Raw genomic sequence first — 14263 nt, 5'->3', positions numbered from 1 at the left:
CCGTTAAATTGCAAATCAACAAATCAAAAACCCCATATCTGTAAACTTTGAAAGTGGGCCTTTCCGGGTCGAAACCCACAATTAAAATTCCGAATATTACTTTGTCAAAAGTCCACTTCCTAGTCAAAATCTCACTTCCTTGGTAACTATATTAATTCTGAATATTCTGTCAAAAATCCACTTCCTAGTCAAATACCATTTCCTTGATAACTATATTAATTCTGAATATTTGCTGATTCCTAAAAGTTTACAAACTTTTATTTCAGCCTTAGCAAAGCATATTTGGATTCAACCCAATCATTTTGTACAATTTGATGAGGCCTTAGCTATTTCAAATGATAGGGATTTTACTCAGTGGGCGACAGAAGTTATAGAAATTAAAAAAAAAACATATGTTTGCTAACCTTTCGATAAACAGGGACACAGGAAATTCAAATATTGACTCGATTTATGATGATCTTTTGAAAAGTAAATCAACAGTCAATAAGGGTATTAAGATCTTAAATAATCACCAAGGGACTATTTTACCTGCTAGACGAAAACGATTTGCTTCAGCAATAGCCAATTAGAGGATTATTTTACAACAGAATAATTAACGTAATTTCATTTTTTTTACCTCAGGTGCTTTGGTGTCCTGACTGAAGTAACTCTAACAGCTTCTTTTCCCTAAGTGGATTAGTTGCACCAATTGTATTTTATTGGTGGCGGTTTTATTTGTTTTTAGTTTTAGTTTGGTTTTTCATCTTGTGCTTCTTCAAGACACCTTGTTTTGATACAGGCGAAATATCCGGTTGTTCTACATTTTTCGTTTTTTCTCTCCACTTCCCGCAGTCTCGTTTGTTGTTGTTTTTTTTTTCATTGAGTTTTTTCTCTCTGTTGGTTTTTTCCGAAACTTTTTTTTTCCAAATTTAAGACGCTTAACGAATTTTCTCAGACTTCTGACTTATCTATATACCAGTTTTTTTTTTTATACCAGAACCTATCAAGATACCAATTTTCCAGAAAAAATATGGACCCGTTTTCGAAAAAAAATACACGAATATACAAATAAATATACAATTATTGCTTGTTTATAAAGATAGTATATATATATATATATATATATATATATATATATATATATATATATATATATATATATATATATATATATATATATATATATATATATATATATATATATATATATATATATATATATATATAATATATATATAATATATAGCCCGGCTCTGGCCCCAGGAGCCAGGCACTGTCATTCGACAGGCTTCTATATATAGATTCTCAATTTCGCTTGTCTTCTAAACGCAGACAGTTTGAACCTTTTCTTGATGTCATGACGTCCAATTGGACTTTAAATTAGAAGGGGTGCCTATGTAAATTTACATTTTCTTTTATTGGACCTTTAACTTTTGCCTCGGCTTGTCTTTTGTCATTATGAAAGACATTGCCGATCCTTTGTTTCTTTCAATTGTTCAGTTTGTGGGACAAAAACTTCTTTTTCTTCCAACGATTTATTCATTTCATTATTTGAAAAAAACTACGTTTTCTAAAGAGTTAAAGAGGCTGAGTTACAAGGTCGAACCTTAAAACGTACAGGTATTCGGCGTCACTGGGGGGGATATACCACTTCACGAACCCCCAGATGGTGAATAATTTAAATATAAAAAAAATTATTTAATCTAAGATTAAGGAGCGACATAAAAACTTAAACCGAACAAAAATTATTCCGTACATGAAAGAGCCTTTGCCCTCCTCAACGCCTCGCTCTTTACGCTAAAGTTTGACTTTCTCACAACTCTTTTTTTAAACAATAAAAACTTTAGCGTAAAGAGCGAGGCGTTGAGGAGGGCACAGCCTCTGTCATATCCGGAATAAGTTCTGTTCGTTTTAAGTTTTAATGTCGCTCCTTACTTTCAGTTTAAAGAAATTTTTTTTATATTTAAAGGCTGCGAAAGCGGGGGGTTGGGGTGGTAGCCCTCAACTGTGCCTCCTAATCCCTCTACGTTTTAAGGTTCGACCTTGTAACTCAGCCTCTTTAACTCTTTAGAAAACGTAGTTTTTTTCAAATAATTTCTGCACGTTTTTGTACAGTTTATTACTTATTATTGCTTGACTAACTGTTAGCTGATCGTGTCAGGAGTTAAAGTTGGGGGCTGCCGCCCCCAAACCCCCCGCTCTTGAACATTCTTGTGTTAAGGCTTTTAATTCCTGAATACTCAAATCACGTCGTACAGGGTGCCTCCTAATCCCTGTACGTTTTAAGGTTCGAACTTGTGACTCAGCCTCTTTAACAGCCCCCCAACTGTGCCTCCTAATCCCTGTACGTTTTAAGGGTCGACCTTGTAACTCAGCCTCTTTAACTCTTTAGAAAACGTAATTTTTTTCAAATAATTTAAAAAAGAAACTGAGTTTCTTTTCAAAGTATATAAAAAAGTTGCTCTGATGGTGAATCGAACCCGGGTTATCCGCCTGAAAGTCTGGGGTATCAGCCGCTAGACTATACAAACACAATAGTTATTGTTGTTTAGCAAATTGAAGCTATTTTCGACGCAAGCAAATTCTCAAAAATCTTGATATGTGGTTTTTGGAAAACAGGGAAGGAGTGATCAGATTGAGCTGAAATTTCGAGGATAAGCTTCCAGGCCCCTGGAAAGCTTATCCTCTAAATTTCAGCCCGATCAGACAACGTTAAAGGGGGAGTTGTGGTGGCAAAAATTAACATGGGCCAATATAGGAACCCGTGGCTGGCCGTAAATGTAAAGTCGGGGGGGTAATTTTTTCGGTCTGAAAATATCAACAGGCCCTAACAGGTCGAATTCTGCTTTAAATGAGTCCTCAGTCACCCGGATCCGTTGCCAACTGTGTCCTGTAGGCGTGGCTAAGAAAAAAAAAAGAAATGAAATTTAAGTGGCGATATTTGTTTTTTTGAAAACAGAAGGAGTGATCGGATTAAGCTGAAATTTCGCGGATAAGTTCCCGGTCCATAGGAAAGCTTAACCTCCAAATTTCAGCCCTATCGGACAACGTTAAAGGGGGGCTGTGGTTGGAGGGTCGGAACTTCAGGCCCAGTTTACCCCATGAAGATAAAGTCAGAGGAGGATGAAATTTTGCAAGTTTCTTAGTTTGAGCTTGGGCTACAAAATGCGATTACCGCCGTCTCTCTGCGACCTCTAGGACCTGAAATCGCTTAACATTGTGGTGGGTCGCCTCTTTATAGAGGCACAAGTGTGCCTCCTTGATATTTGTGATTTTACAAGGTATGGAACGTATTGACGACCACCTTTGTTTTTAATCGTTAAGGCGATAGGACAAAACCTTCTTCTTATGCCTTGGCTTGTCTTTTGTCATTATGAAACCCATATCCCAAAACGTTTGTTTCTTTTAATTGGTGGTGGGACAAAAACTTCTTTTTCTTCCAACGAATTATCCAGTCCATTTTGTTGATTTTCAAAGGTATTGTAGGCATTGATGACCTTATCCATGTCAAAATCCCAATCATCATCACTATAATTTTCAATTTTGAGACGCTTTGATTCCCGCTGTCCAGGTTGCTTCTCATTCACTTGCTGCTCTTTATTTTCATTTTTGACTCCCTCACTTGTTTGGAGTCGTATTTCTTCTAACCGCGTGTGTCTTTGGCCTTCATTTTATTTTTAACACCCTCTAGTTGTCGTTTTCACATATCTTCTAACCGCCCGTATATTTGCTCTTCATTATAATTTTTGATTCCATTTTGGATTTTGATTACTTCAGACAATTTGGCAATGGCCTTTGCTTTAGCTGTTTGTATTGGTGTTGTCGCAATTGATGGTTCAGGTTTTAAAATATCACATCTTATCCTGTATAATAGTTCAGGTGTTGGTTCCAAAGAACCATCATTTATAGTAACTGCAACTGCAAATTTTCGTTTTCTGGTCCTTCCAACAAATATTATATTTTATAAATAACTGTTGCGTTGGATAATCAATAATCTTATTAATGCTATGCATGACATCATATAAGCAAATACTTATATGATGCTATATATGATGTCATAAGAAATGCTTATATGATTTAATAAGATAGTACATTACGTAATTTGCAAAAATCCAACATTAAGACTCTGAACAATTTTTCTTAGACTTCTGACCTATCTAGATCTTTGTTATGTGAGAACATCCCAAGATACAAATTTTCCCGAGAAAATATGGAGCCGTTTTAGAGACTATACACGAATACGCTAAAACACAATTATTACTTATATATATATGTATGATATATAATGAGCCCTAATGAATGGTTACTACTTGGAAATATTTTGTTATATTTAAGGTGCTTTCACTTGTAAATTTACAACGACTTACATTTATTGATGACGACTTTGCATGGATTTGGACATTTTGATTCAGTTGACGGTTCGGTTATACTGTTTTGTCCTAGGTAGTTGGATAGATGAGTAACCTCGTTCAAGTGCATATTTATCTCAATTACTGGAGTAAAATGACAGTCCTTTTCTTATTCTCTCTCTCTATCTCCTTTTTTTTCAGGCAAGTAATTACCTCTAAAACATTATATATTTTATTTATTTATTTTTTTTATTACAGGCTTCACGGCTCCATCACAAATGATGATTTGCTGCTAGTCCTGGTAGTTACCTCATTTTCTAACACTGAATCACTTGTTATACCTTCTCCTGAACGCGTTAAGGGAAGGATTTTTTGGGATTACCTCAGCCGGAAATCTATTCCATATGGCAAGCTATCGCCGGGCGAAACTTCTTTTCAGATACTCTTGGCGAAGAGTACACTGCTGAAGGTAGTCCTGAAGAGCTGTACTTCGGCGAGTTGATCGCAAGGGCTTTACTTTATCAGGAACGAGCTTCGATAGCTCCTCCGATGGAGGGTTATACAAATACTTACAGAAAACCGACATGGACGCCACATTGAAACGTTCCTGGATCAGCTGTGGGGTCTTAGCTTTCGTGTTGCCAGAGGCTGCTGCACGCACTGCTCTATTTTGAATATGTTGGAGTGGAGCGATGTGGCTTTTTGGTGCACCAGCAAATAGAGAACATGCATATTCCATGACAGGTCTGATGCACGAATTGAAAAGTGGCAGAATAGAATCATCAGGGAGAAGACTTTTGCATCTTAGAATAACACCCAATTTCTGGTTGCAAGTTGATCTAATTTTACTGAGATGCTCAGTTCATAAGAGATCCGAAGAGAAATTAACTCCAAGTAGGCGCAGTGTATCAACTCGCGTCATTACCTCTCCTTTGAAGACGAAATCAGGATGAGCCCTCATATTACGCGCCTTAGAAATTAGGAGATCTTTTGTTTTCGATGTGTTAAAACTTAAAAGCCATGCATCTGCCCACGCCTTAATTTTCACCAGGTCAGCCTGAAGCTCCTTGTGGGGTTTACCGGGATCTTCGTCTTTTGCGATTGATGTTTTTTTTTGTTGTGTCATCCGCAAAGTGGTGAGGTTTTTTCACAAGGTTGTTTCCTAGGTCATTTATAAACACCAAGAAAAGAGTTGGCCCAGGAATGCTTCCTTGGGGTACTCCTGATAAAACTGGGTGTTCTTTTGATATGAAGCCATCGAGGACAACTTGCAACAATCTTTGACGAAGAAAGTCAGCAAGCACATTAAATAGTCGACCATGGATTACAAAGAAGTCCCTCATGCCATACACGACCAAAGGCTTTTGCAATGTCAAAGGTGAGAAGGCGAATATCATGTCCCTGAGAAAGGAACTCAACCAACTCTTGATACTGTGCAATCAAAGAGTTTAACGCAGACCGTTTTCTGCGAAAACCGTATTGCGTGTCTGCCAACAACAGATGTGACTCAAGGTATTGGTAAAGGTCTTATTAATGACGCTTTCATAAACTTTACCTACGCAGGACAGCAGACTTATTGGACGATATGATCCTACATTAGTAAGGTCAGACTCTGCCTTTGAACAGGGACCACATGAGCAGTTTTCCAGGCTTTCGGAAATGATCCCGCTGCAAAGCATTTTCTATAGAGATAGGCGAGAGAAACAGCAATTCAGGGGCACATCTTCTAAGTATGAGATTGGGAATCGTGTCAGGTCCTGAAGCTTTGGTGACATCCAGCTGGCTTAGTATTCTGTGCACCTTACTAATAGTTATGTTATATATATATATATATATATATATATATATATATATATATATATATATATATATATATATATATATATATATATACACGTGAAAATGTGAAAAACTGGTTTAGATTTCGATTAGCGTCGTTATTGCCAATATAAGAAATTAATTCCCTGGATATAATCAGTGACTGTCATTCAGTTTCACCAAAAACTTACTAATTGTATTGCTTGTGCTGTTTGAAGCTATTGTTTGTCCTTTTTTTTAACACAAAATGAAAGATTAAACGTCAAAGTCTCACATAATTACTGGCAAAATTCTGAATCATTTTTCTTCTAATGGTCTTTGCCAATTGATTTGGTAGTTCCCTAAATCTGACAGTTTGGCAACGGCTAACCGAAGAAGTGTTTGACAGCCTTATGTTCTTAGAATTTTTCCAACTCCTTTTTTTTTGTTGTGAATATAAAATATTGCTTCGGGTGAAACTGAATTTTTTTTAATTGCCTTTGTTATTTGATTTAGTAAAGCTTCAAATCTGACACTTTGGCTGCAACTATTAACTCTAAATAGCTGCTAACGAAACTATTTTAAAAGACGAAAATACTTTTCCTCCATCCAGATGCTATTTGAAAGACAAATAAATATATCAATGGGTGCCAAACGTATCCTTTTATTATGACTTTGAATTATATTTTGCTAACTTTTATTCTAAAAGTCTTCAAATGAAATTTAATTTGTTTTCTCTTAGACAAAATTTTGATCAATAGGGGGGGGGGGTGCAGGAAACACAGAGTGGGCCTCAAGACGTTTTGATTTTGAAGTATTTATCCCGTGCTCAATACATGACTTTCTCTAAAACAAAATTAAAAGAAATTTTGCAACCGGAAAAAATTTAGAATGATATCTTTTTCTTTCTTCTTTAATTATGAATCCTTTTAACCAAAAAAAATAGTAATTCCAAATATATTATTTAGAAATAACCTAAGGATCAAGTAAAGAAACTATAATTTAGAAGTCTTCCCTTCCCTTCTAACATTTAAGTTTTATCGTCGGTATTTGCACAACCAGTTTCAAAGCCATTTCACTTTTTCATTGAGTTTAATGAACTACAAAACGTCAACAATTTTAAACATTCTGTTCGCATTTCAAGCGATAAGCTTAAGATTTATTTGAAAAAGCCTTTCTTACCTATAACTTTTAAGAGGATCGATAAGAGCTCCCTATTTTCCTTCAGAAGGAAAGTTTTTTTTTAATGCGGTATCCTGATTTACTTGTGTTAACTTGGCGGACGCTCTTGATCCAAAGATAGACTTAAACTATTAATTGACTGTACACGATAACCCAGTGTAAAAAAGCTGGTGAAGGGAAAATTTAATTCTTATACTTTAGAATTCCCATTTAATTTGGTTAATCACGAGGTAAAAGTAAGTGTCAAATCGCTAAATCTGCCTTTAAAAAATAAATTTAAATGGATCTTGTTGCCAAAAATTATATTTTTTCGAATAGTTTTGTTTCAGATAGCATAATATTACACTATTCAATATTCATTTTACAGCCTATAATTCCACCCTATTTCCATTGTAATTTCTGTTTTGCGATTCTTCCATGTTCTTATAAATGATGTGACAAATAATATTTTCTTGTTTTGCCAATTTTAAAAAGAAAAAACTAGTTTTTCTTAAATAAAAATTAAAGATGATATTAAAACTCAAAACAATGAGATATTACTGCATATGCATGGAAGGACTGCCCCTTTCCCAGCTCCGTTCCTTACGCTAAAGCTCTATAGTGCTTTTAAAACACATATCCTATTTCAATTCAATGGCCCTATTGTTTGAAAAGTTGTTTCTTAAAAAAGTCAAATCTTATTCATGTGCCCCTGTCCATTCAAGATAAGACAATTTTTGATTTATGGTATTTTTATTTTCATCATGGTACAGTTTCAGAAAAGAGATTTAGCGGCAGTTCAGTTCAAGGGATATCCCCTCTGGCCAGTCCGGATCGTTAGCATAACAAACCAAAAGAGTCCACGCCTAAATTCATTGTTGTTTGCTATGGATCCCATGACTTTCAGACTGTGGTGGAAGCGTATCTTCTTTCATAGAGTGAAAATTATGCGGAAGCTTCGAAAAAGAAACGGCTAAGGATGTAAATCATCCTTTCCGTGGGTGTGAATCTTCTCTGGATCTTTACTATCAGTTTATGAAAAAGAAAACTGCGAAAAGGGCGGGTACTGATTTAACTACTTCGGGCGGAACATCTGCAATCCAAAATCAGTTTACTTTAGCACAAGATGAAGTTGCAAAGCTTAAATATGACCTAGTAAAAGAAATAGAGAAAAAAGTTCAGGAAAAAGTTTTTCCATGACAGGAGTAGCAGGCTCACCGCAACAAGCCGCTCTGAACCTTTGAACTGATTGTTTCGGACTTATATGATTCGATCACGCTAGAATAAAACATAAGGTTTGAGAAAATAGAAAAACTATTTTCATCTCTGGATAAGCAGATTCAGTCATTAGAGCTTCAGGTGGCTACTATTGAGGAAAAGCTGGATGATTACGAACACGAGGGATTACTTGATTCTTTAGTTGTTATTTTTTTTTTTGGGGGGGGAGTGAAGCAGGACCCTGAAAATGGCCTGGGAATTACTGTTCTAGATTTAGTGAAGAAAATGGGTGAAAATGTCCAGATAAAACAGTTGTTGTCTGTGAATTGTTTTAGACTCCCAAATACGACTGTTGCGCCAGTTCTTGTTAAATTTGCAACTAAAGTTACGGTGTAGGCTGTTTTCACAGCAAAATCAAAGCTGGAAAAATCGGGCCTATTCGTCACTGAATATCTTACAAAAATAAAAAAAAGCAAGTTTGAAGGTGCGACAGACAGATACGGTGTAAGAAACGTGTGGTCTGAATATGGCCCTGTTTACAAACGTGAGCAGGGTGATAGCCACCCAAAAGGAATCCGCTCGCTGTTTGACCCCCTCTAGTGTCTTAGTAAAAGATGACTATTTGTGTTTTATTGTTTGTTTTGCTTTTTTTTTAGTATTAAACTCTATTCTTGTTTTTTTTTATCTTTTATTCATTTAGAAAAAAAATTAGTTTATTTCTTTATATATGTCGAATGATTTAATAGGTTTATGCGTAATCCGCTCTGTATTGACGATTATTTAGAGGCCCAAATTGGAAGTGAGGATTTGCCTATTACTAATTCAAAGCCTCTTCGTGAGAGTTCTTACATATTGCCGTCGCAAGTTAGTTCGGACATGTCGCCGCATCTTTGCCAGTAAAAGTGCCACCTAACTAAAAGATATTTATATGTTCTGCAGATGATGGAGATATCTTCTTCAAAATTTGGTATAATGGGTATTTGTGAAACTTTGTTGAGTTCTGACCACTCTCTCTCGGCTTTTTCTTTTCCAGGATATGATTTTGAGGTAAGGAACCGATCGACTATGAACCGAGGAGGCCTGGGATTTTTGATAAAAAAAAAAATATAAGGTATATAGTGAGGGAGGATCTGGGTATATGAATAAAAGGTAAGATTGAAAGTTTTTGCTTGGAATTAGAATTTGAAAAAAAAATTAATTAGTGTGGTGTATAAGCCACCCAGTGCTCCCTTGGATGAGTTTGCAGCAGGTTTTGATAATCTGATGAGGAGTAGAAGTGACCCTAGTACTCGTGACGGGACTCCTTATATGGGCATAGAATACTGACGGGACTCCATATATGGGCATAGAGTCATTAGGGAGAACACGTGGTTAATGTGGTCAATGACCTCTTTTTTCCAAGGTCGATTTATTTGATGTTTCTATGTGTAATAACTCCGGAACGAAGGTTGCACATGCGCATTGAATTCTAACGGGAACAATGTTATTGATCTAGGACTCGAGGGGGAAGTGAATTTCCGAGAACTTGATTGCGTAATCGATCGCGAATGTTATGATCCAGAAATAGTATTTGTTATTGTTGCTCGAGCCAAATGTTATGAGTTTCCCGGAATTTGGAACACCTGTGCTGTCGACCTCAATTCACCTATCGTGAATCAATAATTCCCCTTACAAACAACAAATTAATTCCCCTCTCTTGACAGATCAATCAACCAATGACATCATCTGTCAGACTTTAAAAATTTTCGCCTAGAAACGATTCTCCAGGAATAGATCCAAGTCATTAATGTCTTTGCCTCGGAAACAACTCTTTTGGTCGAACTCCAAAGGATATTAATAGCCAAAGGCCATGGAAACAATTCTCCAAGAAACATCTTAGCGATGAATTGTTTTAGCGCGGGAATCAGGTTTCTTATTAATTTGAAATGCATTAGCGCAGAGATGCCAAAAACAAAAGGAACACGCTGAATTACGTTTAGGGATTATTTGGGTGAAACAGTTTTAGACAGGTTATGGAACTATTTCGGCGAAACAGTTAGAGACATTTTGAAAGATGATTTTTGAAGAGATTTTAGAAGAGAATTTAATGGTGAAACTCTGTGGTCGTTATAATACACAAGTTTCATTTGAACAGTGTTGTGAGGTCCTCTACCCCAACCCCAAAGGGTTCCAATCCTCCTACCCCAACCCCGAAGGAAGCCACCGGTCCTCAAAGGCCCTCCAAGCTCCCAAAGGGCCACCGGCACCCCCAAAGGCCCACCCAGACCCCCAAAGGCCCTCCTCTGGTCCTGAAAGGGCCCCGGACCCCCAAAGGGCACCCCGGACCCCAGAGGCCCTCCCCCGGTCCTCAAAGGTCCCCCGGGCCCGAGAAGCGCCGCGGGCCAGGCATGCGCCGCAGGGAGGCACCGCAGGAAAGCGCCACAGGATGTGCCGCAGGGATGCGCCGCGGGTCAGGAAAGCGCCGCAGGGGATGCGCCGCAGGGAGGCACCACAGGAAAGCGCCGCAGGATGCGCCGCAGGGATGCGCCGCAAAAAAAAGTAAACTAAAAAGTAAAAATTTCGAAATGTTATCCCCCAAACGCCCTCCTCAGAACCCCAAAGGCCCTCCCCTGGTCCTCAAAGGTCCCCCGGGTTCCCAAAGGGCCAACCGGCCTCCAAGGGTCCCCCAGGCCCCCAAAGGTCCTCCCCCGGTCCCCAAAGGTCCACTGGGCTCCCAAAGGCACTCCCCCGGTCCCCCAAAGGTCCCCGGACCCCCAAACGCCCCCCCCCCTGGGCCCCAAAGGCCCTCCCCCGGTCCCCATACATGCACACAAAAACTTACACACACGCACAAAAACTTACACACACACACCAAAACTTACACACACACACACAAAAACTTACACACACACACGAAAACTTACACACACGCCAAAACTTACACACACACACACACACAAAAACTAACACACACACACACACACACAAAAACTTACAAATTCACACGAAAACTTACATGCACACAAAAACTTAAATGCACACAAAAACTTACACACAAAAACTTACACACACACACAAACAAAACTAACACACACACACACACACACACGAAAACACACACACACACGCAAAAACACACACACACACAAAAACTTACACACACACACAAACTTACACACACGCACAAAAACTTACACACACACACAAAAACTTACACACACACACACACGAAAACTAACACACACACGCCAAAACTTACACACACACACAAAAGCTTAGACACACAAAAACTTACACACACACACACAAAAACTTAGACCCACACGCAAAAACTTACATTCACACAAAAACTTACACACACACACACGAAAACTTACACACACACACCAAAACTTACACACACACACACAAAAACTTACACACACACACACACACACAAAAACTTACACATGCAAACGAAAACTTAAATGCACACACAAACTTATACACACACCCACACACACACACAAAATTACACACACACACAAAAAACTTACATCCACACACAAAAGCTTATACACACAAAAACTTACACACACACACACACAAAAACTTAGACCCACACGCAAAAACTTACATGCACACAAAAACTTACATGCACACAAAAACTTACACACACACAAAAACTTACACACACGCACAAAAACTTACACATACACGCAAAAACTTACACACACACACACATGAAAACTTACACACACACGCCAAAACTTACACACACACACATAAAACTTACACACACACACACGAAAACTCACACACACACGCAAAAACTTACACACACACAAAAACTTACACACACACACACACACACACACAAAAACTTACACATGAACACAAAAAAAAACACACACACACACCCACAAAAAAGAGAAATCACACACACACAAAAAACATAAACACACACACACACGAAAACTTACACACACATGCCAAAACTTAAACACACAAAAACTTACACACACACACACACACACAAAACTTACACACAAACACACGAAAACTCACACACACACGCCTTTATTACCTATGCAATACGGCTAAAAATGAAGAATTCATACACATTTTCAACTAGCTAAAGGGTAAATGTTTTAAATATGAGCCATTCTGTTGCAAAAAACACACAAAAGTTAGAAAAAATACAAAACGTTCCTTTATTACCTCTGCAATACGGCTAAAAATGAATAGTTCATACACATTTTCAACTAGCTAAGAGTAAATGTTTTAATTATGAGGCATTCTATTGCGAAAACACACAAAAGTTAGAAAAATGCAAAATGTTCCTTTATTACCTCTGCAATACGGCTAAAAATGAAGAATTCATACACATTTTCAACTAGCTAATGGTAAATGTTTTAAATATGAGCCATTCTGTTGCGAAAACACACAAAAGGTAGAAAAAAGACAAAATCTTCCTTTATTACCTCTGCAAAACGGCTAAAAATGAAGAATTCAAACACATTTTCAACTAGCTAAGGGTAAGTGTTTTAAATATGAGCCATTCTGTTGCGAAAACACACAAAAGTTAGAAAAAATACAAAATATTCCTTTATTACCTCTGCAAAACGGGTAAAAATGAAGAATTCATACACATTTTCAACTAGCTAAGGGTAAGTGTTTTAAATATGAGCCATTCTGTTGCGAAAACACACAACAGTTAGAAAAAATACAAAATGTTCCTTTATTACCTCTGCAATACAGGTAAAAATGAAAAATTCATACACATTTTAATCTAGCTAAGTTTAAGTGATTTAAATATGATAAATTCTGTTGAGAAAAAAAAAAACATTAACCTAAAATGCAAAATTTTCATTTAAGACATCTGCAATTCGTGTAAAAATGAATAATTCATACACATTTTGAACTAGCTAATTGTAAGTGTTTTAAATATGAGCCATTCTGTTGCGAAAACACACAAAAGTTAGAAAAAATAAAAAATATTCAGTTATTACCTCTGCTAAACGGCTAAAATTGAATAATTCATAAACAATTTCAAATATATAATGTTTAATGTTTTAAATATTTGAAAGTATGTATATACTAAAAAAACAAGAAAGTCCTTTAAAAATAAATAAATATAATAAAACAGACAATATGCTAATATAGTGTAAATCATAAAAAATCTCAACTAGCTAAGGTAATATGAGCCATTCTATTGAGTTCTAAAACACAAGATTGCAATACTGCCTTATATGACATGTGGAAATATTATATAATTATAAAAATAAAGTAGACAAAAACATTTTATTCTCTCTATGTTTCAATGTGTTATTATTTTTAAATTATATATCGTCAAAAACAAAAAGAGAGGCACTATGCAAATTGTAAATGGTAACCATCTGACATGTAGCTAAAAATGAAGAATTCATACACATTTTCAACTAGCTAAGGGTAAGTGTTTTAAATATGAGCCATTCTATTGCGAAAACACACAAAAGTTAGAAAAAATACAAAATAATCCTTTATTACCTCTGCAAAACGGCTAAAAATGAAGAATTCATACACATTTTCAACTAGCTAAGGGTAAGTGTTTTAAATATGAGCCATTCTGTTGCAAAAACACACAAAAGTTAAAAAATACAAAATATTCCTTTATTACCTCTGCAAAACGGCTAAAAATGAAGAATTCATACACATTTTCAACTAGCTAAGGGTAAGTGTTTTAAATATGAGCCATTCTGTTGCGAAAACACACAAAAGTTAGAAAAAATACAACATATTCCTTTATTACCTATAAAAAA

The 14263-nt window shown here is 36.6% G+C and overlaps 1 protein-coding gene across 3 annotated transcripts in view; it reads right to left on the bottom strand.

Moving 5' to 3' along the window:
- The window catches only part of LOC148945731 (potassium channel subfamily K member 15-like), a 298031-nt gene that overhangs the window by 118354 nt on the left and 165414 nt on the right, over positions 1-14263 (bottom strand). Inside the window, exon 3 of one of the 3 annotated variants that reach the window (XM_089098494.1) lies at positions 405-461. The exons of the other annotated variants lie outside the window; for them this stretch is intronic. The gene's annotated coding sequence lies outside the window, so the exon portion shown is untranslated. The remainder of the gene's footprint in view (positions 1-404; positions 462-14263) is intronic. 3 annotated transcript variants of the gene reach the window in all.

Source organism: Artemia sp. Qi Xiang Cuo, chromosome 12, assembly GCF_049724085.1.
Source record: "Artemia sp. Qi Xiang Cuo chromosome 12, ASM4972408v1, whole genome shotgun sequence".
NCBI classification, from domain to species: Eukaryota; Metazoa; Arthropoda; class Branchiopoda; order Anostraca; family Artemiidae; genus Artemia; species Artemia sp. Qi Xiang Cuo.
This window is presented reverse-complemented; position numbering and strand designations above follow the sequence as displayed.